Source organism: Hemicordylus capensis, chromosome 3 (genome assembly GCF_027244095.1).
Source record: "Hemicordylus capensis ecotype Gifberg chromosome 3, rHemCap1.1.pri, whole genome shotgun sequence".
Lineage (NCBI taxonomy): Eukaryota > Metazoa > Chordata > Lepidosauria > Squamata > Cordylidae > Hemicordylus > Hemicordylus capensis.
In genome coordinates, this window is record NC_069659.1 from 255,715,543 (window position 1) to 255,743,220 (window position 27,678).

General features: G+C 42.7%; 1 long non-coding RNA gene across 1 annotated transcript in view; it reads left to right on the forward strand.

The window, feature by feature from the left end:
• Positions 1–27,392, forward strand: part of LOC128351575 (uncharacterized) — a 50,505-nt gene extending 23,113 nt beyond the window's left edge. The window contains exon 3 of the long non-coding RNA XR_008319876.1: positions 27,252–27,392. This is a non-coding gene — a long non-coding RNA (uncharacterized LOC128351575). The remainder of the gene's footprint in view (positions 1–27,251) is intronic.
• Positions 27,393–27,678: the final 286 nt, after the last annotated feature.

Consider the following 27,678-nt stretch of genomic DNA (forward strand, 5'->3'; position numbering starts at 1 on the left):
TGGGAACCTACAACCAGCAAGTGGACGATCCCTAGCAGGAATCTGCTTGCTGCATTGGAATTAAACATCTAGAAAAACATCTAGAAAAATGACTTTTCACTTCTGGCTGTAGGACACCTACATACCCCTTGTGGTAAAGGTAAGGTTGTGCCCTCGAGTCGGTGGCAACTCCTGGTGACCACAGAGCCATGTGGTTTTCTTTGGTAGAATACAGGAAGGGTTTACCATTGCCTCCTCCTGCACAATGTGAGATGATGCCTTTCAACACCTTCTTATATCACTGCTGCCCAATATAAGTGTTTCTCATATTCCCATAAGTGTTTCCCATATTCTGGGAAACATACCAGCGGGGATTTGAACCAGCAACCTCTTGCTTGCTAGCAACCAGCAACCTCTTCCCTGATGCACCAGTGTGGGGGTCAGAAAAACTGTCTTCCCCAGTTGGGGAGGAAGGGACTTGGGGCTCCCTCCCTCCTTCTGCCCCCTGGGAAGAGAGGATTAGCCCCTATCTTCCTACTTTAACTGGTTAAAAACAGACTGCACAAGTGTTCCCTCTGTCCCCCCCCCCCAATAAAAGGATTCTTTGCACATGTGCCTCTTCTCCTTCTTCAATTGGAAGCTGTCACGACATTTTCAATAGGAATTCTAATTTCCTGCATGCCAGGAAACACGCCAAGAGGTGCATTGCTGGGTGCTCACACAATCCGTGCCCCAATCCCTTTTGGCAGTAAGTGCACTACAAACCAACCACCTTCTTCTTCAGAGCAAGCCAGGCTTTGCCCATCAAACCCCTTGGAACCCTTGCTTTTCAAATGCCAGCACAAGAGAAATACCACAGAAGTGAACACCTGACTTCCTAGCATTCCACCACATGCCAGCCTTCCACCACATGCTGTTAATTAACAGAATCAATTGACAGAGACAGAAACCACGTTTGTACAGCAAAATGCTATCTCTTTAAATGATTGAATAATAAGAAGGTTACATGGGCAGGGTTACTACAGGTGTGTTCCTGATGTAGCTTTGATGGAAGTTGCACTGCGAGCGGATGCAGCATCCAAGTCTCTTGCACTTTAAAAGCAGTGTGCTCTTTCATCACCATGCACCTGTCTGCCTTGCTGTTGGAGCAGTTGAAAATGCTCCAAGGCATATCTTGAGAAAACTACTCTTACTGCCTGTGCTTCCCTGGTGCTGCTCTGTCTCCTCTCTGCTGGAACAGGGGTGGACACTGAACAGGGGTGGACACTGACAGGGGTCTTGCTCTTGCATCTGGCCACTGCCACTCTCATTTGCCAGAGGGGCTGGCGGATCTGTATGGTCCTGCAGCAGGATGTCTCCCCTCGACTCACAGATGTTGTGAAGGATGCAGCAGGCCACTATGACCTGTGGAACCAGCTCCTCCTCCACATTGAGCAAGATGTAGAGGGCATACCAATGGGACTTCAGCCTCCCCAAATCCCGCTCCACCACCGTTCTTACACTGCTTGGTGAAAGTTGACATTCTTCTCCATGGCATTCTGGGGTGCATTCTGAAGAGCCACTTCTGAAGGCTGTATCCCTGGTTTCCAAATATCACAAGCTTGACTGCAACACCATTGACAATGATGGGGGCTGTAGAAACAAATGTCATAGCCCTCAGTTTTGCTGCAAGAAGGGACACCCAGAAGGTCACTGTGTAATGACTTCTTCTGGACACTTCTGTATAAATCCATGAAATGCCCTGTGAAGTCCACCAGAGCTTGCAGGGTCATTCTGTTGTAGTGCTTATAGTTGTAGTCATGGCAGCCAGGGGGCACCAAAAATTTCAATACTCCCACAAAGGCCTGGAAAACCCTTCTCTTGGAATCTTGCCATCACCTCCTGGGGGCTGTCCATGCAAATCAGGTCCTCAAGGAATTGCTCATTCAGCAGGAGAACAACTTCATTGAGGTAGGCAGTTGACTTGTAGGTGGCTGCCGAAGCCAGCTGTCAAAGGGGGCCAGCCTTTGGTGTTGGGTCTTCGGTGTGGGACTGAAGTCTGGCGGTGGGGTGAGAGGTTATATTAAGACAGGGTTGGAGGTCTGGGCTACAGTTTGTTAGTTCTCCTTTTAGGGGGTTGTGCCAGGCCTTCTGCTGCTATGTGTTTGGGCTCTCTTGGGAAGGGTGATATGGGGGGTGCATCTGGCAGCTCTGGGGCAGCTATTACTGTTGTGGTGGGGAATAGAAGAATTGGCATTAGCAGAGCAGCTGGCTGTTTCTGGGGAAGAGAAACTAGTAATTTAGTAACTGTTTCCACTTTCGCCTGCCCTGTCAGCTCTCAGACCTTGAGGAGCAGTTCCAGCCACCCACAGAACCTGGCCATGCTCTTCTGCAATTCCAGGTCAGTTCAGAATAAGACCAGGGAGCTGACCTGGCTTGTATAATTGAGCCCTGGATGGGGGGTGGCTAGTGGCCCAGTTTGGGTCCAGCTTCTCCCATCAGGCTACTCTGTTGTGGAGCAGACTAGGGGAAGTGGGTGTGTGGAGTGGCTGTGGTCCATAAGAATACCATCTCCCCTGCTAGGGCCCTTGTGAGAAGGTTGACTTATATAGAATGTGTATTTTTGAGGATGGAAACTAGGGATAGATCAGGTATTCTGTTGGTGTACTATCCACCCCACTGCCCAACTGACTCCCTAACTGGTCTTGGAGTTGGTGTTGGAGTCACCCAGATGTTTAGTGCTGGGTGACTTCAATATCCACTTTGAGGCTGATTTGTCTGGTGCGGCTCAGGAGTTCATAGCGGCCATGACAACTATGGGCCTCTCCCAATTAGTTTCAGGAAAAATTCATGTTGCCGGCCACACACTTGATTTGGTCTTTTGTTCAGATCAGGGGGGTGTTCCATGGGTGGGAGATCTGGTGGTTTCCCCATTGTCATGGACAGATCACCACCTGCTTAAGGTTGGTTTCATGGCCACAACCCAGCCCTGTAGGGGTGGTGGGCCTAATAAGATGGTCTGCCCAAGAAGGCTGCTGGATCCAGTAGGATTCCAAAAGGCCTTGGAGGGTTTCAATGTTGGTGCTGCCAGTGATTCTGTCGATGACCTGGTGGGAACCTGGAATAGGGAACTCACCAGGGAAGTAGACATGATTGCGTCCCTTCTGACCTGCTTTAAAAGTGGCCCCTTGGTATACAGAGGAGTTGTGGGGTCTGAAACAGCAAGGTAGGCAACTGGAACGCAAGTGGAGGGGAATTCGACTCGAATTTGACAGGACACAGCATAGAGCCCACTTGAAGGTTTATGCAGAAGCGGTGCATGCAGCAAAAAACAAAAACAAAAAACCAATTCTGGTCTGTGTGCATTGCATTTGCAGGTTCACATTCAGCAGAGTTGTCCTGGGTTGTGAGGAACTTGATTCAGTCTCCTTCTAGTTTAAACCAGTCCCCCGAGACTATGTTCTGCTGTAATGCTTTTAATGGGTTCTTTGCGGACAAAATGTCTTGTATTCAGGCTGACTTGTACTCCACTGTCTTTGCAGAGTCTATTAAGGTGGTGTTCAGCAATCCCTCTTGCAGTATTAGATTGTATCAGTTTCAATCTGTGATGCCTGAGGACATGGACAAGTTGCTTGGGGTGGTGCAACCTACCACTTGTTCTCTGGATCCTTGCCCAACTTGGCTGCTTCTATCTAGCAGTGAAATTGTTGGAGATGGCCTAGTTAATATCATTAACTCATCGCTGAGAGAAGGTAGGATGCCTCTTTCTTTGAAGGAAGCAATGATTAGACCACTTCCTAAGAAGCCTTCCCTAGATCCCTTAGCGATGGATAGTTATAGGCCAATCTCCAATGGTTGGGCAAGGTGATTGAGAGAGTGGTGGCTAACCAGCTCCAGGCAGTTTGGGAGGATACTGATTATCTAGACCCATTTCAAACTGGGTTTAGAGCAGGCTATGGGGAGACGGCCTTGGTTGGCCTGATGGATGACCTTTACTAGGGAATCTACAGAGGGAGTGTGGTTCTTTTGGATTCTCTGTAGTGTCTGATAACATGGTATCCTTCTGGATCACCTGAGGGAGTTCTGGATCTCCTAAGGCAGTGCCAGTTTTCATTGTTCTTCAAAATGGGAGCTATTATATGGAGTCCCTCAGGGCTCCATTCTGTCACCAATGCTTTTTAACATCTACATGAAACTGCTGAGTGAGGTCATCAGGAGATTTGGTGCTGGGTGTAATCAGTATTCTGATGACACCCAAATCTACTTCTCCATGTCAGCTTCATCAGGTAATGGCATAACTTCCCTAAATGTCTGCCTACAGGCAATAATGAGCTGGATGAGGGATAACAAACTGAAACTGAATCCAAGCAAGACGGAGGTGCTCATTGTAGGGGTTCAGAATTTGAGGGATGAGTTAGATCTTCCTGTGCTGGATGTGGTTACACTCCCCCGGAAAGAACAGGTACACAGCTTGGGAGTACTCTTGGACCCAGGCCTCACCCTGGTTTCTCAGATGGAATCTGAGACCTGAGCCATTTTGGAAGGGCAGTATATAAATCAAACAATCAAACAAACAAACAAACAAACAAACAAACAAACAAACAAACAAAAACAAACAAAATCTATGGCCAGGAGTGCTTCAGCTGATTCAACAGCTGCGCCCATTCCTGGAAGAGGACAACCTCAAAACAGTGGTGCATCAGCTGGCAACCTCCAGACTTGACTATTGCAATGCACTTTACATGGGGCTGCATTTGTACGTAGTTAGGAAACTTCAGTTAGTTCAAAATGTGGCAGCTAGACTGGTCTCTGGGGTAACTGGAAAGACCATATTATGCCTGTTCTCAAACAGTTGCATTGGCTGCCAGTATGTTTCCGGGCAAAGTATAAAGTGCTGGTTATCTCCTTTGAAGTCCTAAATGGCTTAGGTCTGGGAAATCTTAGAGAGCACCTTCTTCTACATGATCCCCATCACACATTGAGGTCATCCAGAGAGGTCTGTCTCCTGTTACCACTGGCATGACTTGGAACTGGGCCTTCTCTGTAGCTGCTCCTGGACTGTGGAATGAACTCCTGGCAGATATCCATAGTTTGGGCTCATTGTTGGCCTTCATGAGAGCCCTAAAGACTTACTTTTTTGGCCTGGCCTTCCAAGGTTTTTACATTGTTTTAAAGTATTTTTAATTTATTTTAAATCACTCTGAACTGTTTTAAATTTGTTTTTATATTGTTTTAACATGCTTGTTTTAAATGGTGACTATTTTTGTATTTCACTTGTTGTGCACTGCCCAGAGCCTTTGGATGGGGCAATATAGAAATGTAATGAATGAATGAAATCTCAAACGCTGTGAAGGTGCCTACCTGAATAGGTAGTTTAGATAGTTCACGTTAGAGGCCAACTTTTACCTGTACCGTGTAATGGCCAGCCGCTTCTGCATTGGCATGGCATGGTGCATGGTGGTGTTCTGGCAGCGGAGAATTCATTTCATTCATTACAAGGAACTTAAACGTTTGTCTGGACATTCTGAAGCTGCCCATGTACTGGTGGTCACCCCACTGTGACACATCTTCCATGGACTGCCATGTGTTGTGTCATGGCAGTGCCCACCCCATGTCCGCTGACATGTCCTCCTGTAGAAAGTGCACCAAGTATGAGATTGCTTCTGCATTTCTTTGCACACTTGCGAAAGCAGTTCTTGAGCGTGCAAGCAATCTGCTCCATTTGATGATGGCAGCACTGAACCTTGCAGCTTCCTCATGAGCAGCAGCTGCCTGCCCCCCACCACTCTGTGCTCCCAAAGCTTCTGAGAATTTGCAGTGATTTCATTCTGGCTTCCTCCTTCATGATTTCCAGGATCATTTCCATAGCAATGTGCACTGCCATGCTGGGTGCTCTGCCTATCATTGCTCAAATCTTCATTACTGGGCAAAAAGGAAGCGGATATTGCCCATCACCACTATGGAGACTTTAAAGTGTGCACATCACATACCTGTCACCTTCCCTGCTATGGAGGTTGGGGCAGGTCACATGTGTGCTCTGTGAGTTCCTTGAATAGCAGATACTTCCAATCTGTTATTGGAAGGTGTCGCCACGTGTCACCACTGGAGGCGATGTTCTCACAGAGGACAGAAGGAGCTGAAGAATGCTCTTTTTTTCAGCTGGGGTAGGTGGGTGGAGATGGATTTGCTGTTATCTGCACAGCTACAAGCACAGAAAAAGGATGCGTCATCCTGACTTCCGGAGCTCTGTGCTGCAGCATGCAGTGTGTATCGTCTGGGAGCATGGTCTGCACTCCCAGGAACATGTGAACACTTGGTATGGAGGGAAGGTGAGTTTAACCAGTCTTCACCCCTGCCCGCCCGCCACCCCGCCCACCCGATCATGTGAATGACCTCAAGATCTCTGCTCTAGAATTCCCCCCCAGATCTTAAAGGAAGGCCTGGAAGAACAGTACAATTATCAGAAGAAGAAAAAATAATGCATAAAATCAATTAAAATTTTGTTAAAACATTTCTTATTTTAATAGCAGCTGCACAAAATCTAGCCATAGCCATGGTAATATTCTTGTGCTGACTTGACAGGAAGAGCTCAATGTAGAACTCATCCTGATGTCCTGGAAATTTGCTTAAGTAAGATTCGAGCCAGGAGGTACAGATAGTTTTGTAAAAGGTACAGTATAAAAGCACATGTGCAGTTGTCTCTACCACATCTGCACCACAGGGACATAGTCGATCCTTATAAGGGACGCCCTTATACCTTCCCTCCAAAACCATAGATGGCAAAACATTAAATCGAGCCTGGGAGAATGCTCTTCTTTGGGTCAGAGCAGACAAGTATGTAAGATATGTTGCCGGAAATGAGTAACCTGAAAAGTAATCATTATAAACTCCAATAGAGACCCTACTCAGGTTCCTTTGTTTCTCCAGGTCCCAAATTCTCTGTTTTAAAACTTTTTTGACTAAATCTGGGCCTAAAGGATGTATGAATTGTTCGGAAAACCCACAGTTGCCCAGTATGACCTGTACATTTTTCTTCCAAATAGACGGATGTTCATCCTTTAAAACCAAAGGAACCAAGCCCAACCCATAAGAGCTAATTTTGTGCCAGTAATTAATTAAGCGTAACCAAGCCTGGGCCACTATCCTGGTAATGCCCACCTCTAAATGAAGCAACACATTCGAGACACAACGAGGGAGTTGGAAAATACCTTGTAGGAATCTCATTTGAACCCTTTCGAGTAACTGTAGAATTCCTGTAAAAAAAATAATCTGTATTCCATAGAGCATCCGGGCTAAAATTTTAGCTTGGTAAAACTTCAGCGCAGGAGGAATAGAATAGGCCCCTTTGGTGTAAATTTCTTTTAATACTGCTGTGACTGTATGTTGAACCTTAGAAGGCCAAATAGTCACTAGGGGTGTGCACGGAACCGTAGAACTGTGGTCTGGCACTGGGGTGGGCGGCTCCTTTAAGAGCGGGGGGAGGGCTTACTTACCCCTCCCGCCGCTTTCCCCCTCCGGCAACCGTAGTTCTTTTAATAATTGGGGCGGCAAGATACCTCCCTCCTGCCCCTTCTTACATTTTGCTGCTGCTGCTGGCTATACTCCAAAAGGCTTCAATAAGCCTGTAGCGCATGCGCACGTCGCGTGCGCTACAGGCTTATTGAAGCCTTTTGGAGTATAGCCAGCAGCAGCAGCAGCAGCAGCAGCAAAATGTAAGAAGGGGTGGCAGGTATCCTGCCACCCCAATTATTAAAAGAACTACGGTCGCCGGAGGGGGAAAGCAGCAGGAGGGGTAAGTAAGCCTTCCACCCGCTCTTAAAGGAACCCCCCTGAATCACCCGAGCCCCGAACCGCCCATGTCTGGACCGGTCTGGAGGCCTTTAGAATGGCCTCCGGAACGGTCCAGGCTCATCACTAATAGTCACCGTGAGGTCTCCATGAGAGACGCTCATGGAGCACAAGGCTGAGATATTTATACCTTTTAACTTGCTGAACACTATTACCATTTATAGAACAGTTATGCTTTTTTGATCTCCTACCAAACACCATCACCTTGGTTTTATGAGTATTAATGGCCAGAAATTCCTCAGCACAAAATTGTGCAAGAGTTCTCAGAGCCCTCCGCATGCCAACAAGTATCGTGGATAGTAGTGCTGCATCGTCAGCATACAACAGCTTGGACAAAGCTGTCCTGTTGTTCTCATAAGAACAGCCCTGCTGGATCAGGCCCAAGGCCCATCTAGTCCAGCATCCTATCTTACACAGTGGCCCACCAGATGCCTCTGGGGACCCCACAGGCAAGAGGTGAGGGCATGTCCTGTTTCCTGTTGTTGCTCCCCTGCAACTGGTATTGAGAGGCATCATGCATCTGAGGCTGGATGTGGCCCACAGCCACCAGACTAGTAGCCACTGATGGACCTATCTTCCATGAACAAGCTCCTTTAAAAGCCATCCAAGCTGGTGATCATCACCACATCCCATGGCAAGGAATTCCATAGATTAATTATGTGATGTGTGATAAAGTACTTCCTCTTGTTGGCGCTAAATTTCCCAACCTTCAGTTTTATGGGATGACCCCTGGTTCTAGTGTTGTGAGAGAGGGAGGAAAATTTATCTCTGTCCACTCTCTCCACTCCACTTCTCTCTCCACTCTAATTTTATACACATTAGTCACCTCTTTTCCAAAGTAAAGAGCCCCAGATGCTGAAGCCTTGCCTCATAAGGAAGGTGCTCCAGGACCTGATTGGTTGCCCTCTTCTGCACCTTTTTCAGCCTCCGTAAGATACAGTGACCAAAACTGTTTGCAGTACTCCAGATGTGGCTGCACCATAGATTTGTACAAGGGCAAGATAATATTAGCATTTTTATTTTCAATCCATAGCATGGAATTGGTCTTTTTCACCGCTGCTGCACACTGAATTTACTTTCAATGAGCACCACAACCCCAAGATTTCTTTCCTGGTCAGTGATTGACAGCTCGGATCCCATCAGTGTATATGTGAAGGTGGAGTTCTTTGCCCTAATATGCATCATATATCTGAAGTTGGATTTTTTTTGGTCCCACAAGTTCTCACTGCAACTTGATTAGCTGAGGACAACATGTGCGCTCACCAGGTATCTCTTCTTGCTGGAGATGAAGCATTGCCTGAACCATCAGTGAGCAAAGGTGTAGGTGGAAAACCCAGAAGTGGTATTTCGCTGACCATCCTGGAGAACATGCGAGTCAGGGAATGTGAGAACATGACTGCTGCATGTCCTGTGTTTGCTCCAAGAAACTGCTTGTGCTGAGTGGGGAACCTGACACATGCGGCTGCTCGGTTCTTCCGTTAGAACCCCTGAACTGTCCGGAGGGTTCGGCTTGAGTTTGAGCTGAACTGGGTCTGGTTCAGCTTGAGAGCGAGTTGGGGGCAAGCCCTCAAGATGACCAGGTTTGATGTCAAACCGGCTTGAGGCCAGGCCAGTAAATAGCCGGGCCAGTAAATAGCCTTACTATCTACAAAATGGGGCTAATAATATTGACCTACCTTACAGTCTTGTTGTAAGAGTTACAGCAAGATAAAATGTGGTGCTTTGAACCCTCAAAAATGTTACTGCTTTATTTGTTGGAAAGGGTTAAGAAGGGATTTGATACAGAGAATCCTATTTTATTCTTTTCTAGGAGTGAAAGCTATAAGGAATACAACTTTATATTTTTGTCTCTGGTTCCTTTTTTGTGGGCCTGACAGTTAGAAATAAAAAAATCATTTTTCCCACCTGTCACGAAAAGACAATAAACACAGACCCCCTACTGTGTTATTTTCACAGTCAGTCTGCACAGTAGACCTGCATTTAAAAGTTCTGACGTCCTCACATAATCTTTAATTTGTCATTTTTCGTTTCTGACAACTGGGAATGCCAAACACACAAAAACTGTGAGAAAATGTAAGTGGTAGAAAGCTTTAAAGGGGCGGGGGAAAGGTTAGTTTGGCAGTCTTTCTAAACTTGCCAAACATTTTGGAAATCCAGTCATTCAGATAAATGGGGATACTATTTACACGGGATTGCACTGATACGGAGATATTTGGAGGATATGCAGTAATTCTGAAAGGTTAAGAACTGGGGATTTCCAGTTAATTAATCAAGGCAGTAATGCAGAAGTTTCGGAAATGAATCAAGGGCTAGGAAGAGCTAATTTGGGAAGTCTGAGGACTTGGGCATGGTGAGTACGATGGCGGGCTTTTTTCTGTGGACAACAGACCTAACCCATAATGTCATATCTCAAACTTATTTGTGAAATTCTTTTCAGTTACAAAAGCCATTTTGCTTAATGGAATCGGGTTGGTGGTGCTTGAGGTTCACAACACAAATTCCTCTTGGAGATATCAAATTATTTAGGTCCCAGCAAAGGATAATAGTATCAAAGCAGTCAACAGATTGTGAAGAATGATGGTAAAATGTGATCATTTGGCCATTTTACATGTAACACTCATCTGGATTGGTATTTGCATTCCCAAAGACTTTTAATTAAAGGAAAAAAGTTACACAGACATTGCTGTTTATTTGATTTTTTAAATGTCTCTCTTTCCCCATGTATCTAACATTGAAAACATTTTGATGTAATCCAGACCAAGGCATACTTGAGCAATTGAGGAACAGAGTAGGACAGGGGATGAACAGGGCATCTGAGCTGATAACTTGGTTGAAATCTGAAATTCTGGTAGTAGCACAAGGTTCAGTAACAGAACTGTCTGGGAATGGAGCCGACTAGCTTGAGGTGTGTCCTGGGTTGAACCCAGTGATTTTGGATGCTGTAAGGTGTACAGTGGAGATGAAAGCAACCTGACTGAGGGAGAATTGTTTTGACTGGTAGTGGTGCAGCAGGGAAATGCTTGACTAACAAGCAGAAGGTTGCCGGTTTGAATCCCCACTGGTATTATATCAGGCAGCAGCGATATAGGAAGGTCCTGAATACTGTGCAGGAGGCGGCAATGGTAAACCCCTCATGGATTCTACCAAAGAGAACCACAGGGCTTTGTGGGAGCCAGGAGTCGATACTGACTTGACGGCACACTTTATTTTACAGCTAATTAGCTAAATAGATTAATAAAGACCAAAGACGTTTGAGCTGTTTGTTGGACCTAGACCACATTTACAGCTTTCAAATTCTATTGCAAGGATGTGAGAAATAAACAGGGCAAGTAAATACAGCAAGATGCTAGGGCTTGCTGGCTGTGGGACCCAGCAACTCTGAATAGGATTCAGTGCCACCCTCCTCAGATGCTCAATAGCTCCACAATGGAGGAAAGCTGCAGAGACCATGTCATCTTCTTCCACTACTACCCCCCATTTCCAAGAGGTGCACCAGAATTAGGAACTTATTCAGTATTTTTAATATGTCTGGCTGGTGTTGTGGGTGGTGGGGGTGGTGTGATGTATGTCTCATTCTGGATTGTTGGATTCCCCCCCCCCCCGACGCCTACCCTCTAAGAGCGGCATTTATTACTCAGAAGTATAGATGATGAGAACAACACTGGATATATACTTTAATAGACAATCAACACCATAAGAATCCTGTAGCCCAAAGGTAGTAATGTAAAAATATATATGTTTGCAATGTTTTTTCCACACAGTGGGCACTGCTGTAAGAGAAATATAAACATATAATATATATGAGCAGTACAATGTATGCAAATACTTTTTTTCCATATTTTATTTTGTTCCCTGGCATCCAGTGCTCTTAAAAGGATTGCTTTGAAGCACCCCCTTTAGATTTACAATACTATATTCCAGTGTATACATTTGCTAACAACAACAACAACAACAACAACAAAACCCTCTTTATTGTAACCACACCAGTGGCAAATCTGCCAGAAAGTGACTAGTTGATATGCCTTTTTATTACTGCAGCTGCCTTGTTTTTTCCTAGTCAAAATAAAAGAAAATCACAGGATCCTTAAAATAATAGCTGACAGCAGGTAGTTACTGAGAAATGCATGTCCCTGCCTCTTAACTTTGTAGCATCCATCCAGATGGCAGATTACAGGCTGGGATCTGCGGGTTAGTGACAAATACATGGGTAATAGCATTCAGCTCACCTAACTGTAAAAGTGAATTCACTATTCTGCTTTGATTGTAGACTTGACATATCAGATGAGAAGACTCTGTGGAAGAACCTGCCAGAGCAACAGCACAAATAAATGCCAGACACAAGTGCCGCTTGATGTAGAATTACAAACATGGTACCTATCATCAATTCAAATTTAGCTCAGTATGTAAAGTCTTGAGTTGTTGTTACATCACATGAACAGCAGGCTCGGAAGGCTGTTACTTGTTTACAGAAATACAAAAGAGGGTTTAAGCAGCCTGGCCCCAAGTGACTTCCAGGAGCAAAGCAGCTCCAACCATACTTTGGCTATGGGAAACAAGCAAAGAGTGGGATTTTAAACACACACACACACACACACACACCCCTCACAATATGTGGTACAGGCAGCATTTAACATTCTCACCTTTACACAGTCCCAAACTTATGGTATCAATTATTCAGGTTTTGAAGGAGCATATGTATTGATCTTTGGATTTTGCCTGGAAGTACACAGTGCAATTTGAAGAAAGCATGGAGCAAAGATTTTTTTAATCCTTATTATGGCCCTCCTATAACTGAGTACCAGGCTTCAGGCTAATCTCACAACATACTTCCAGACTGTTTGGTAATGGCTGCTACGCGGTCCTAAAAAAATGGGGAGGCTTTCTGATATATAAAGAGACCTAGTTGCAGTTTTCTTCCCCGATGCAAAAACTGTTGTGGATTCCTGTCTTTTCATATGATCATCTTGAGGATGTTTTAGGGGTACATCTAAGAATGTAGCATATGGATGCAACAAATATATGCTGCAGATGTATTCGTTATACAGCGACACTCATCAAGAAACGGTGACTTGCTGCACCATTTCTTTGCTGCAGCATAATGTGTGAATTAGATTGTCACCAATTCTGAGGCATCAGTAGGTTAGGACAATATATTACTTGATGAGCCTGTTCTCACAAGCAGCCACGAGAGGTCTAAGGCAGCCAAGCCTGCTCTTGGCTGCTCGAGAGAAGGGAGGCAAGTGGGAGGCAAGTGGCTGTTGCCGCCACTGCAGTGGCAAACCTGCCTGCGGAGCCCTCTTGCAAAATGAGGGCAAGAGAACAAGTGCTTTTTTGTTCTCTAGCAGCAGGCTGGGAGACTTCAGGGTCCCTGGCCATTGTCAGGGGAATCCCCACAATGCACTGCACACTCATGTGGTGCATTATGGGAGTTTCAGGTGGTGGGGTGCAGCCTCCCATCCTCCACGCTACTGGCAGCTACTGGCAATCGTGTGGGCGGGTGATTTGCCTGCCCAGGAAGAGAAAAGGGATCATCTGTGGGGAGGTAAGTGCTAGCAGCTTTCCTCCCTGCTTTCCCTCAAGCCCTTTCCTACCGATCAGGAGAAAGGACTCATTGTATAATAAAGGGAAATTGCTTCCTCTTTCACAAATACAAACATAATTTTAATTATAGTATTGTATTAGAATTGCATTTTAGCTTCTACTATACCTTTGCTTCTACTATACCTTTACTATACCTTTTGCCTCGCTAGTTCATTAACCTACACTCTTTCCTAAGGGGTTGTATAAGTTGAAATAATGGAACTTTAAAATACTATCAGTTTCTCTGTATGTTCAGAAGATATGTTACGACATATGTACTATATGTTCAGAATGCTTTTGCCATCATATTCAGTAAGAATATAAGATATAGATATATCTTTGCATAGATATATATTCTTACTCATCTCATATATATTCTTACTCATCTTTTTAAAAAATTGCATCTAGTAGCATTTGGTTAGCATGTATGGACAGCAGGACTATGCATCATGTTGAGTCTGACAGACCTCTTGGGTCTAATTTGTTGAACAGAGTCCCGCCATAACATCAGGGAGCCTCCAGCAATCCCAGAAGGGCGAAGGAACCAATGGAGCTGTTAGATCTCCAATGGAGCTCCGCAGGGAGGGGCTGATGTGGCCCCTCCCAACATATCCACTGTTGGATCGGATCTGACATTTTTGGTGATGCACAAGCCTAATGTACAATTAGTACACTACATTATTACATTTTTTTTGGTAATAATGGAAACAGATACTAGAAGATATACTAAAATTGATTTTCTATTAATAAGTTGCATATTGGCTTAAAAAAATTTCATGTCAAAATGGAATGCTTAAAAATGGCAAATTGTTGTCAAGTATCCTGATGTAAAAATAGTCACTAATGACTAGGTATCCATTTTTTAATGTGAGATGAACCTTAGATATAAACCTCCTGTTCCCTTTTTACAGGTGGCCTTCATTATCCACAGGGGTTCCATTCTCAGCTACAACTGTGGATAACTGAACCATTAATAATGAGACTGAGGCTATTCACACAATTGTAGAAAATCAGGGTAGCCTCTGCTAGCCCAATTTTCTACAACCGTGAGAACCACTGGGCTTGGCTGCGAGCCCGGTGGTTCTTGAGCAGATAATCCGCTCAAGTAGCCCGCCCCTAAAACCAGGTTTGTGGAGTGAGCACTCTGCAAGCCCGGGTTTTTTTTTATCATGAGTAGCCACGGTGCAGCTCTGTGCCATAGTTACTCACGAGTAGACCCCTGGCAGGAGGCTGAAAAGCAGCCTTCCAGCTCGGGGGTCTTCCCAGTATGCCCTGCGCTCTCGCACGGCCCCTGAACTCCCCATCCCCTCGCTGGCTCCGTCACGGAGCCGGCAATCGTGTGAGCGGCCAATCCGGCCACCCAGGGCTCCCGCCCTGATCGTCTGATTGTGAGACCTGGCTCTTTAAGTCAATGGGAACTTGGCCCCCATGCCCCACAAAGCCCCATATTCCACTGATTTCCCAGAAAAATTATGGAGGGGGGTTTAAACTAAGAGCCACAAAATGGCTGCTTTCAAATGGTGGCTGGAAATTACCTCAGAGGTCTTTTCCGGCCACCCAGGAACTGTGGTTAGGTGAATTTTAACTATTTTTGGATCAGCGAATAATGAGGTCAGATTTCCATTTCCCAACTGTGGATATGTGAAACCATGGGTGCCAGGACCGTGGATAACGAAGGTCACCTGTACATTTGCAGTTTATATAATTCAGAAAACATAAAAATGAAGACAAAATATAGAAAACTGTAACCAAGCAACAGATAATGGCAATCAAATTGTTAAATTAAAATATTATGAGGTCATTTACACAATCAAAAACTGTTCTACCCAGGTTTGGAAGCTATGTGTGCTCCCAATTTTAAGTTGTATGGAAGTAAGGTAAGAGGAAAATCTGGGTAGAAGTGATTGTGTAGAAGCAAGGTAGGAGGAAAAGCTACCCAGGTTTTCTTCCTACTTTGTTTCCACACAATCACTTCCGCCCAGGTTTTTTTCTTACCTTGCTTGCACACAACTGAAAATTGGGAGCACACACAGCTCCCAAACTTGAGCTCATGAGTCTAATACATTTTTGTCTTACAGCAGCCTACATCCAGACTAATGTTGCAGTAGAGCAAGGCTGCATGACATTGGCCCTGCAGCTGTTGTTGGACTACAACTCCCATAATCATAGGAACATAGGAAGCTGGCATATACTGAGTCAGACCATTGGTCCATCTAGCTCAGTATTGTCTTCACAGACTGGCAGCGACTTCTCCAAGGTTGCAGGCAGGGATCTCTCTCAGCCCTATCTTGGAGATGCCAGGGAGGGAACTTGGAACCTTCTGCTCTTCCCAGAGCGGCTCCATCCCCTGAGGGGAATATCTTGCAGTGCTCACACTTCTAGTCTCCCATTCAAATGCAAGGGCAGACCCTGCTTAGCTAAGGGGACAAGTCATGCTTGTTATCACAAGACCAGCTCTCCTCTCCAATCACAGCCACAGTAGTCAATAGTCAAGGATGATGGGTGTTTTAGTTCAACGTCTGTAGGAGGGCCAAAGTTGTGCAGCCCTGTGCAAGAGTAATGCTGTTGTGCTAGTTCAAGAACATAGCACAATGAAGTTGTGCAAAGAAAGGAACTCCTGTTGCAAACTAGTCTTGTGCTAGTCAAAATGTTGACATGTTGCAAAATGCATTGTGCAGCCCTGTATGTGTCCTGAAGGTCTTCCACTGACAGCTGTGCAGTGTCATGGAGCACCACAATTTTGTGCAACTCCACAAACTTCTTTATTGTTCACATCCTCTTTTATCATGCTTGTGCACTGGTAGTCTGGATGTCAGTGACTGAATTTTGCAGAGGAATTCATTTATTTCTGTTCTGTTATTCTTGAATTTATATCAGCAACGTTGCACCACAAAACTGCTCAAATCTGATGCTCAGTCTATACAGTATAATTGTCTCTATACTGGAAACATATATCAGACCTATGAAAACATTCTAGCTGTGTACCTAACAGTCCCCAGTTGCTATATTCAAAACTCTGAAATGACTATATTTCTTTCAAGGAACTGAAAAGTGGAATTGACACCTCAGCCCTAAGCACCTTAGCTGGAAAAGTTGCACTGATTTCAGAGGGACATTCTCCCAAGGAACATGTATAGGATAAGAATGAAAGGCTGCAGTACTAAAACCTTCAGAGAAGTACCTCTGGAATCGATGGCCTCAGGAAGAAAACTGTCTTACTCATACATGGCTGCAGTCCAATGTGCAAGGACTTCCACAAGCAAGATATGCAGTTAGTTTTTTTGCATGCAAGACAGATTTTCTGGTGTAGCTGGAATAAGTCATTCCAGCTCCTAGACTACTGTTATCCAACATCTTCTTAGAGCTTATTGCCCAAGCCGGCTATTCTACCCGGGCGCTCAATCCTTCCCAGTGCTCAATGAGCTCTATAACAGAAGCAATAATCTGCCTTCTGGGTCTTGGTTACCCTACAGAGCTATTTAAAAGAGAAACGAAAATAATGGCTGTAGACCTAGCAGAAGGTTGCTGGTTTGAATCCCTGCTGGTATGTTTCCTAGATCAGGGTTTCTTAACCTTGGGCCCCAGATGTTGATGGACTACAACTCCCACCATCCCCAGCCACAATGGACATGGCTGGGGATGATGGGAGTTGTAGTCCATCAACATCTGGGGGCCCAAGGTTAAGAAACCCAGCCCTAGACTATGGGAAAACACCTACATCAGGCAGCAGCGATATAGGAAGATGCTGAAAGGCATCATCTCATATTGCACAGGAGGAGGCAATGGTAAACCCCTCCTGTATTCTACTAAAGAAAACCACAGGGCTCTGTGGGCTCCAGGAGTCGAAATCGACTTGACAGCACACTTTACCATTAGAATTAAAACATTCCTTACCACTCACTAACCAGAATAATCCTGATTAACAAAAAGATGTTTGAAACACAAATGACTGGATACTTAAGACTAAATATGAGTGAAAAGGTAAATTGTCTAGCTGAACTCATTTAAGGGAGGGCAAACAAACAACAGACTAAGTATGCAGCTTTCATGTTGGACTATTTCATGCTGGGCAATTGGTGTATGTTCTCAATGAAGAGGTTAAATAATAATAAAAATAAGGAGACTAACTATAAAAGGTAATATCAAATTAGAATTTTATTTCATGTACCTAAATAGTCGATTCATATATCTAAAAATAACTTTACAACATCTGCTGGACTGTATTTAGTAATGAAATGTTTCCTCAGTATACACATAGCCTAGTCTCCCTCTAAGTCCATGTATGTAATTTCAATGAAATGTACCTTCAAGAAAATATGCCGATATGTCTTGGGATGCAACCCATGTCCTATTGACATGAAAGGCAAAGGGTTTGAGGGTAGCTAGGTTGTACCTTTTAATAAGAAAGCTTAAATCAATAGTTACAGCAGAACTTTGACTATATTTTATGTGCTGTGGATGTTCAACTAATTTATTTTGCTGTTGTCTGACCTGATGATCATCTGAAGATCTCTTCCTATAACCATGTTTATATTAAGTTCACAGCAACAATTAACTTTATCTGTAGTTGTCTAAAATACAGTAGATGGTAATATCTGCTGAAAGCAAATAAACATATTAGCAGGACATGGTTAAATGATCTGGATAACCCTATGAGCCGACATAGCAGGTGGTAATATCCTGTTCTTAAATTACATTTCAGCAAGTGAACATAATAAATCCTCTTGTGTTATATTTTGCTAGTAGCAACATATACTCACATTATTCTATTTGACCTCATTACTGCTAATCATTATCACATTTTTAATAGCTGCCACAATGAGTGAAACAGTTAATACAGTATTTCTTGCCGAAAGAGAGCCTGTCAGGTTATTGATGACAAATTAAAATTAATAAAGAAGATCTGTGTTGAATTTGAGGGTATGGAATAACTCCAAGCATCCAGATGATTGGGAAGGCCTCTGGGGTCCTCTGTGAAGAATAATGTTTTTGGTGTACGTGTATTGTCTTGAAAGCAACGCTAAAACTGCCAAATCTCTGCTTTTGCCTGCAAGACTTCCTGAAATAGGAGCTGTATTCTTTTGGCCCTCATCACATGTAATTTATTCCTCAGAGAGATATTTCCTGTTCTGTACACCTTAGCTTGGCGCCGTAATAATAGAATGTTTCTAAGGTTCTACAGTTTTATTTACCTCGGTAAGAACCTTTACAAGAGCAATCTCAGCCAAACACTGTAGGAGTCCAGATAATGTAACAAATAACTAAAAGTTCAATACAGCATTTCTTTCTACACACACTGGCTCTGCTTTTCAGTACATTTACCTTGCTACTATTTACTTTAGTCTTTTTCGCTATTTCGTTCCCCAAATCACTTATTCGCTAAGGGCAGTTAGAAAATGCTATGCCTTCCAGTCGTTCCCTGTATCTAAATTGCACTAGAAATCCTCTCTCCTGGAATATAACTCATTTCTTAAAAGGTTTGTATTTACATATCTTTTACATGCTCTTTATCTATTTCAAATATCATTGTTTATTAAAGGTGCATGTTCCATAGGGAACTGGGGAAAGAAAAAGTCATTCACCACCTGGGACTATGGTTCAAGGCCATCCCGAGGTCCTGAATTAATTGAATATAGTACTATTAGTTCAGTCCTTAGTAGACAGTAGTCCACATCATGGAATCACCAGACATAATTTTGACTATGCCCAGGAGGCATACCAGGGAGACTGAATTATCTTTTTCCAAAAGAGAAAGTAGTCCTTTGAGGTCAACACTAGAGGTCATTTGTGGGTCAGAGAAACTTCAACACTAGGCCTGTCCTGGTGAATAGGTTGTATGGGGGGTAGGGGGGGTAGGGGAACCATGTTCCAATTACTGTATGTACACAATTCATGCAGAATTTCTTTATACAGAAGGCTTTAGGATTAGAAAGCAAATGTGAAAGACCAGGCAAGTATTGAATTATTGGGGAGGGGAAAGAATGCATGGGAGAGAAAAGGATGAGAAGAAGGATGCATGGTACCAACATGAACTTAACTGGGCCAGATAAGCTTAAACTATTATTTGCCTTACGTCACTCTGCTTTTATTTCTGGGCAGTACAGGATGAATTCACAAGGCATTGTCCATTCTTTTTTTAATTTCTAGTACTTCTTAAAGAGAAACATGGTATTATGTATCACAATGCAAAAGTGAAAAACAACTGGGGAGCTGTGAAGGTAAATGGAAAACAATTAGGTGGCTGTGTTCAAGTAGATATTTCAGTAAACATTAACTTCATTTTGAATGAAAGGTTAAATTTAGATATAATTTTAGGGATTTGGCTTATCTTTGTCCAGAAGCTTAAAAACATCTTCTAAATATTGTTCATTTGAAACATGTACATTTCTGTATTACAGGAAAAGGCTATGCAATGAAAATATGTCATACATTTGAGGTTTATGTCTGTATGTTGAAATATAACCTTCCTTCAAATGGGATTAAGAGGATGCTTAAAGTGAAAGTCAGTAACAACCATGTGAAATACACATTCTTGAAAAATACCTGTCAGAATTGCTTTCTGTCATTAAAATGTAAAATAAAATATAGAAAATGAGAAATTAATTCATTTAAGCATTCCCCCCCCCACCCGCCTTTTACTTTTCCACGGTCCTCATGGGAATGATTCTTGAAGTGTATATCACCAGCAGACTTATTTTTACCATTATTTTTAACTTAATGAGTATACCTTGCACATCAGAGAGAAAGCACAAAGGTTAAATTTTACATTAAGATCACATTGCAACATGGTATGCAAATGTTCCTATGCAAATGTAAAGCTTCTGGAAGATAAATGTGTTATATCTTTAACCAGTTAACTATGACTGTGAAGTATGGTGTGAGATGTTCAGTGGTTTCATTTTTATATCTTTCTTGTAAATAATGCATAAAGTATGTAGATGTTGTCAAAATATGATTAAGCTATTAGCTTTATAGTTTTCATAGTTAAGAATGTGTTCGGCATGCAGCTCCTAATAACTCATTTCTAAATGCAGAGACTATTATAAAATATTTCTTGTTCAAGTCAACGCTATCATGTGACATAATGATTTTGCTTAAAACCAAGTTAAATGAGGAGTAAAATTAAACAATATTGCATGAATTGTGTTTGACTAATTTTGTGTCACATTATATTAGCTAGGCTTTCAAAATATGTGTTAATGACAAATAGGGTAAGCCCCTAACATACTTTTTACATCTGTAAAATCACCCTTAAGTCATTAACATTTAAAGGTTCATTTTGTTTGCAGTTTTTGTAGCCAGTGGCTTTTTAGTGATTACTTTGGTCTATAATACTAGAAGTGATAAATTTTTTTTTTACATAAATCATTGAGATTTATTGCCAGCATTTGGGACATGTTTGTGTGTGTTATAACAATATCTAATAATTGATGAACTTTGCAGTTTTGAGGTAAACACCACTAAGGGTGAATTTTTAATGTGGACATTTCATTTACATAAGCAGTTCACTGGGAAAAAAGTGAGCTTTGAGTCAACAGTATGGTTGCCTTAGGCTCTGAACTGTCAGCTGCCAGTTATACACAGAAACCCCGATCCAGCTAGGGTAATCAGTTCATGGTAACATGTTTCTGTGCATGGATTGCCCTTTGGATTGGGTCCAGTTTACATAAAAGGGGATGAAAACCTTCCCATCCAGCACATGTGTCTACATGCACAGAGGATCCCTATATAGCAATAGCAATAGCAATAGCACTTACATTTATATACCGCTTTATAGCCGGAGCTCTCTAAGCGGTTTACAATGATTTAGCATATTGCCCCCAACATTCTGGGTACTCATTTTACCGACCTCGGAAGGCTGGAAGGCTGAGTCAGCCTTGAGCCCCTGGTCAGGATCAAACTTGTAACCTTCTGGTTACAGGGTGGCAGTTTTACCACTGCACCACCAGGGGCTCAATATGCATAAATGCATATGATGCACTGATTTCGTCCTTTAGTTATCTAATATGTCATCCTTTAGTTATCTAATATCCCTGTGATCCACCAATGTATCTTAAACTTACAAGTTAAGAGGACATAATTAGGTTCTCTAAAAGTTAAAAAAGGCTAATCTGTGTTAAGTATTTCTGAACACCACTCTTGCTTGAATATCAAAGTTCCTAAGAGTAATCTGAATATTTTTTGCAAGAACCCCTGCAACCAAAAGGCACTAGATTGGTTTCTGTAAGTATGCCGCAATGGTGCATTAGAGAACTATGATTTACTTTTTGTTTCTTTGGGCCCTAAAAGAGATGGTAATATGGTCAATCAGTATTGCTTAACAATAGATAGGTACTTGGAAATAGATAAGTGATCGGCTACAAGACAGAACTATGACAGCCTGAGCAGTACATTGTGCCACTGCAGCCGAAATAGGATCTAAAATTGCTGTGTTGCTCTTTTCTCCATCTCAGGCAACCCTTGTACTCTACTGTCAGCCTCTGTGGATTTGGTAGCATACATTAGAACTGCCCTTCATAGTTCTTATGCCCCTTTGATTCTTCATATAGAATACTGAAGGATATGCTGTGCCCTTCCCACTGCTTTACTGATCCCTCACATGCAAATCAACATAACTGCCCTTGTGCAACACAGTAGGGCCAAGGCAATAGCAGTAAACAGCTCCCAGTGCAGGAGAAGCTATTTCCAGTGGGTGGGTTGAGGTGTTGAGTCTCATCCCATCATGCAGATCTATGTCATTCCTTTAGCGCCGAGACCTTAGTATCAGCACAGATGCTGACAGGACTGGGCCATCAATCAGTAAAAACCATCAATCAGAGAAACTGCAACCCTTGATGATTAGTTTTATTGATGTGTCCTTTTTTGGAACATCAGATACAACATTAAGGACAACAATAAAGTAAAGTGTGCTGTTGAGTTGGTTTCAATTCCTGGCGACCACAGAGCCCTGTGGTTTTCTTTGGTAGAATATGGGTTGGGGGGTTACCATTGCTTCCTCCCGTGCAGTATGAGATGATAACTTTCAGCATCTTCCTATATCGCTGCTCTCTGATATAGGTGTTTCCCATAGTCTGGGAAACATACCAGTGGGGATTCAAACCAGCAACCTCTGGCTTGATAATCAAATCATTTTCTCGCTGCACCATTAGGTGGCTTAAGGACAACAGATACCCTTAAATTTCTATCTATTTTATCCCTGTTAAACCCACCCCCCCACAACACACAAATTGTGATGTTACCACTCTTAGAGCCTAGCAAAAAGCTGCTGAAAGACTTGGAGGTACTAACCATGGGCATTTCCAGTCAGGAGTTTTGTTAAGTTTCTTCATGTCAAAGGGGGAAAAAAGCAATACTGTGTTTGCGAAATTTTGCTGTAAAAAGCTCTGTGGTGCTATTTACACTCCAACTGGGGTGGTGGTGGGGTGGAAACCAAGAGGACATCCCTGGAAAAACCTGGTTGTAAGCAGATTGGAAGAGCAATAAGCAGAATGGAATGCTGAGGGAATGTTTCTGTGGAAGTAGCATCCAGAATGATAGTATGCATCCTAGAGCAATGGGCAGCTATTTCAAAGCTTAATGACACTCAACACAGCCACAGACAAAAGCCCTTTACCACACATGGGGTGGGGAGAGGAATGTTTTTACAATGTATAGTGCTCCACCGAGCACCTGGAAATCCTGCCCCCAACAATGGGGTGCCTTAACTCTGCCAATAATGAAAATGCTCACAATCATGTTTACAGTGATTGCCTCTTCAGACAAATGCCATAACTGTCATATGACAGAGAGGACAAGGCTTCCTGACACATCATCACCAGAGGTGGGGCTTCCGGGTACACTCTGGAATGCTGTACTTGGTTATAGCATTCGTTCCCCCACTATGTGTGAACAGTGCTTGAAATGAAACTATACAAGGTGCAAGTATAAGAGAATTTTTAAAAGACTAACCACGGGCCTATTCTGCTTCCTCGGAAATAAGGCCACAATTGAACCCCAGAAGGATTCTGCAGGTGATTCATTTCAATAACCTTACGGGTTTTGACAGAATTACAGAAGTTGTACCAGCAGACAACATGAATAGTTTCCTTTGGCAGAAAAACTGAGAAGGGGGTGGGTGGGGGTGGGGGTTGAGAAACAAATAATCATATTACTTTATCAATAGACCCTTAAGACACATCTGTTTTCTCAGACTTTTAATTAATGACATAACTTCCCTAAATGCTTGCCTGGAGGTGGTAATGAGCTGGATGAGGGATAACAAACTGAAGTTGAATGCAAATACGAAGGAGTTACTGATTGTGTGGTGTCAAGACCCGAGAGAACCCTGCCACTTAATGAGATCATCTGGGGAGGTCTGCTTATGGTTGCCACTGGCTCATCCAGGAGCAACTCGGGGCCAGGCCTTCATGTGGCTGCCCTAGACCTTTGGAATGCACTTCCTGTCAAAATAAGCACATCTCCATCTCTTATTGCTTTTTAAAAGACCCTTGACAGACCTGTCTTCTCAAGCTTTTAATTAAAAATAATTTTAAACTTGTTTAATTATTTTTATCCTGTGAAATTAATTAAATTGTTTCACTCTGTGAATTGTTTTTAATTGTTTTTATTCTGTGGGAAGTGTTTCAATTGTTTATTTTTATTTTTATATTGTAATTTGGATTGTGTACACTGCCTAGGGATGTATATATCAGGCGGTATATACATATGATAAATAAATAAAATAAGGAATTGTAACAAGTCAAAGCATGGCCTTGGAATTATGGTTCCACAAGATAGAGCTAACGTGCCCTGGTGAAGGAACCCCTCTAACCGCCCCATTTCTTCACTGTTCTACCTGAAGTGCTTCTGGCTCTTTCATTGCTGCTATGCATTAGCACAGAGGTGATCAGCTTGTATTTTGATGGGTCATTCTATTATCCACACTGTAGTCCAAGGGTGGGAATATATTTTGCCATTCAAACTGACTCTCCTCATGAGTGGTCAGGCTTCATAATAAAACTGGTACCAACTAGCAATAAGGACTTCACAGTAACAGAGCACATGTGCTCAGACTAGGAATGTGAAGAAAGCTTCTGAGAAAATTCTCCAACATTTCTCCTTGGGTAAAGGTAAAGGGTGCCGTCAAGTCGATTTCGACTCCTGGTGCCCTCAGAGCCGTGTGGTTTCTTTTGGTAGAATACAGGAGGGGTTTACCATAGCTTCCTCCCATGTAGTATGAGATGATGCCTTTCAGCATCTTCCTGTATCGCTGCTGCCCGATATAGTACCAGCGGGGATTTGAACCCGCAACCTTCTGCTTGTTAGTCAAGCATTTCCCTGCTGTGCCACTTAAGATGGTTTCTCCTTGGGAGTAACCCCGAAAATTTGCCCCTGCTAACTGGGCAAACAGGCACCTTTATAAATGGAAAGTGTCTTATATTTAGCTGTTGGGAGAGCAACCTTCTCTATCCAAACTCAGCACAGCATGTTTCCAGTGGCTGTTGCTGGTGACCACCTTGTGTTTCTTTTTGGATTGTGAGTCCTCTTGGGACAGGGAACCACCTTATTTCTTTTTCTATGTAAACTGTGTTGAGAACTTTATTGTTGAAAAGCAGTATATAAATGTTCATAACAACCAGTACAATTGTCTTTGAATTCTCTCTCAAATTTCATTCTGGAGAAATTTTGTTTCCAACCCTAATTTAGGTATGTCACATACAAATATGCACATTGATGTATAACATGAAGGTTAAATACAACATACGAAAGAGATATAACATTAAAGTGTGGAATATCTTACATCTTGAAAGCATTTCCTTTTTCCATACAAATGAAAATTTGGACCACATTTTTTACTCATGGGTCACCCACCACTCAGTCATCTTTTCGTTAACTATAACATTGGCGTGTATTTTTAAATAATTTGTTCCAGTTTACATTCTTGGTGTCAATGGAACCAGTCCCAAGAAAGTGAATTGTAGGTTATAGGCTAAAAAGCAGCAAGTGCCATTATGTACATTAGCAACTATGCTAGCATATTGCTGTGCTTCCCTCCTCACTACATTTTCATTAGAAATATTATGTTATCTTATTCTTCACCAGGTGATCAGTCTTCTTTTGGGAAGCAGCTTTTGAATGTCACACTTACCTCCCTACAAAAGTGTTAAATAATCTCCTAATAACCTTAGAATGGCAGCACCCATTTATTTGTCTGAGGTACGCATGTTTGCATTTGCTACTGAAGGCTGATTTACATACATACAGAATGCATGGCCAGACAGTTTGGGTGGTGGTAGTAGTGGTCTGGCTTGTGGTTTGCTCAGGATGAATGGGTGAGGTTTGTATACAGATTATGATTGTCTGAATCACCACACAAACCTCCCCAAACTAGCTTGTATGATGACATTCCTAACTATGCTGTAGTCAGGAATGTGACCTTCATGCGACTTATCTACCACAAGGAAACTGTAATGTCAGGGTGGGGAGGGGAGAAGCAGCCTGCGGAACATTCAGTGGCCTTGTGAATTGATTTGGAGGGTGTTGGATGGAAAAGCTGGTAAAAATCATGAGAAAATATATGTACCACAATTGCCGATATCTGGAATTTTTCTTTTAAAACGTTTTAAACGCAGTTGTATTTTTTGAAGTGATTTTCAAGGCTAAATATTCAGATGTCAAATTTTACTCCCTTATCATCCATCCTACCATGAAGTAAATAAAGGTTTTTGTTCTGAACACCAGAAGCAGGATACTGTTTCTTTCTTTTTTGGTTCCCTGCCTGGAACTGCATGTTTATTCCTTGGTTGGTTTTTTTTAGCCTTCCATGTGAGCCTCTAAAATTGAGAACAGAGGTGAGCAGATGCCCCCACATCACACAGTTCTGCTCTAGAGATCAGATGATTTATGATGCAAAAGAGATATGCCAGGCTTTCACTAAGGCACAGAGTATTCCTTTGACACGGAGGGTTTCCTGTAAATCCAGTTTGAGGACACAGTGCCACCTCTTATATTCCAGGGCCCATCCCTGAGGTATCTGATGTGGAACATAGTTTTAGCATGGTGAACTACTACTACTGTCTACGCATTGGTATTGGAAATACCCCAGAGGCTACATGCTACTTATGGCTTCACAGGCAGGAAATTATGGCTTCACAGGCAGGAAATGAGGATAAAGACAATACAAAAGAGTGTAGAGAAAAGGCAAATTTGGAAAGTGAGAGGATTTTTATGTTCAAGTCCCTCAATAAAATTTTGATTCCACCCACCCTACTTTCTATTAGAATGTTACAGCTTTATCTAAAGAGTTTTCCCTCCGGATACTTGTCAGAACAAAGGCTACAGACTTTGCATATAAGGTATACAGTTTTATATAAGGTACTTGTCACATCTTAATGCTGAACCTCACCAGAGAGCAGACCTCTCCAACACTCTTTAATCTATAGTGTACTCTGTGTTTGGGTGGGCAAATTGAAAGCATTCACCAGCTCTACCCTTTTCCTATCTCTTGTGTATTATCCATATTAGCCACCTAGTTCTTACCTGCATTGAAGTCTCCAGCCTATTCCTGATGGTATACATTGCCATGGGTTTTTATTTCCATAGGGTATTGAATATAGCAGGCAAGGAAAAATGGGTGGAACAATGAGACAGAGAAAAGCTCTTAAAGGATTGAGAACATTGCATTCAAGGAACCTGGGAATAGCTATCACTGTGGGATGTCTGTCCTTCTAAGAAAGCTTCTGGGTACCTGCCCTGGATTTTAGTTGAAATTGTATGTACCTACATACTCTTAATCTATGCTACTGAGGTTATGGCCTTGTTTTTTCCTAATACATTTTCTGGGTTTCTTGGCTTTCAAGCATTCTTTTCCATGTCTGTCTTTTTAGGAATTGGGATCAGTCACATAGCAGTCCTTGTGCCCACAATCTAGATGTGTGAGATGCTTCAGACTTCACCCATTTACCCCACTATCAAGAATGGAATCATGTGGGCTGGGCCTTCCTGTGCTCATTGCAGGAGTGTTCTGGGAAAAGGTAATTCTTCCATTGTGCAGTATAATGATAAACCAATTGGTTGTGTGGACGTGTCCTAAGAATCAGCAGTTCTGCCACAGAGGAGTAAAGTGATGGACAGCAGGTGGGAGAGGATACTACCATAATTGTTGAAAAAGTAGGTTCATTATAGTTTACCATGAGTACTCTTAAATGGGAGAAATATAGATGGTTTCACACTTGAAATTTAAAGCAGTTCTTATTTCATATGAATGTGAAACCTACATTGGCCAGAATGCCCATTTGCATTACAAATGTACCT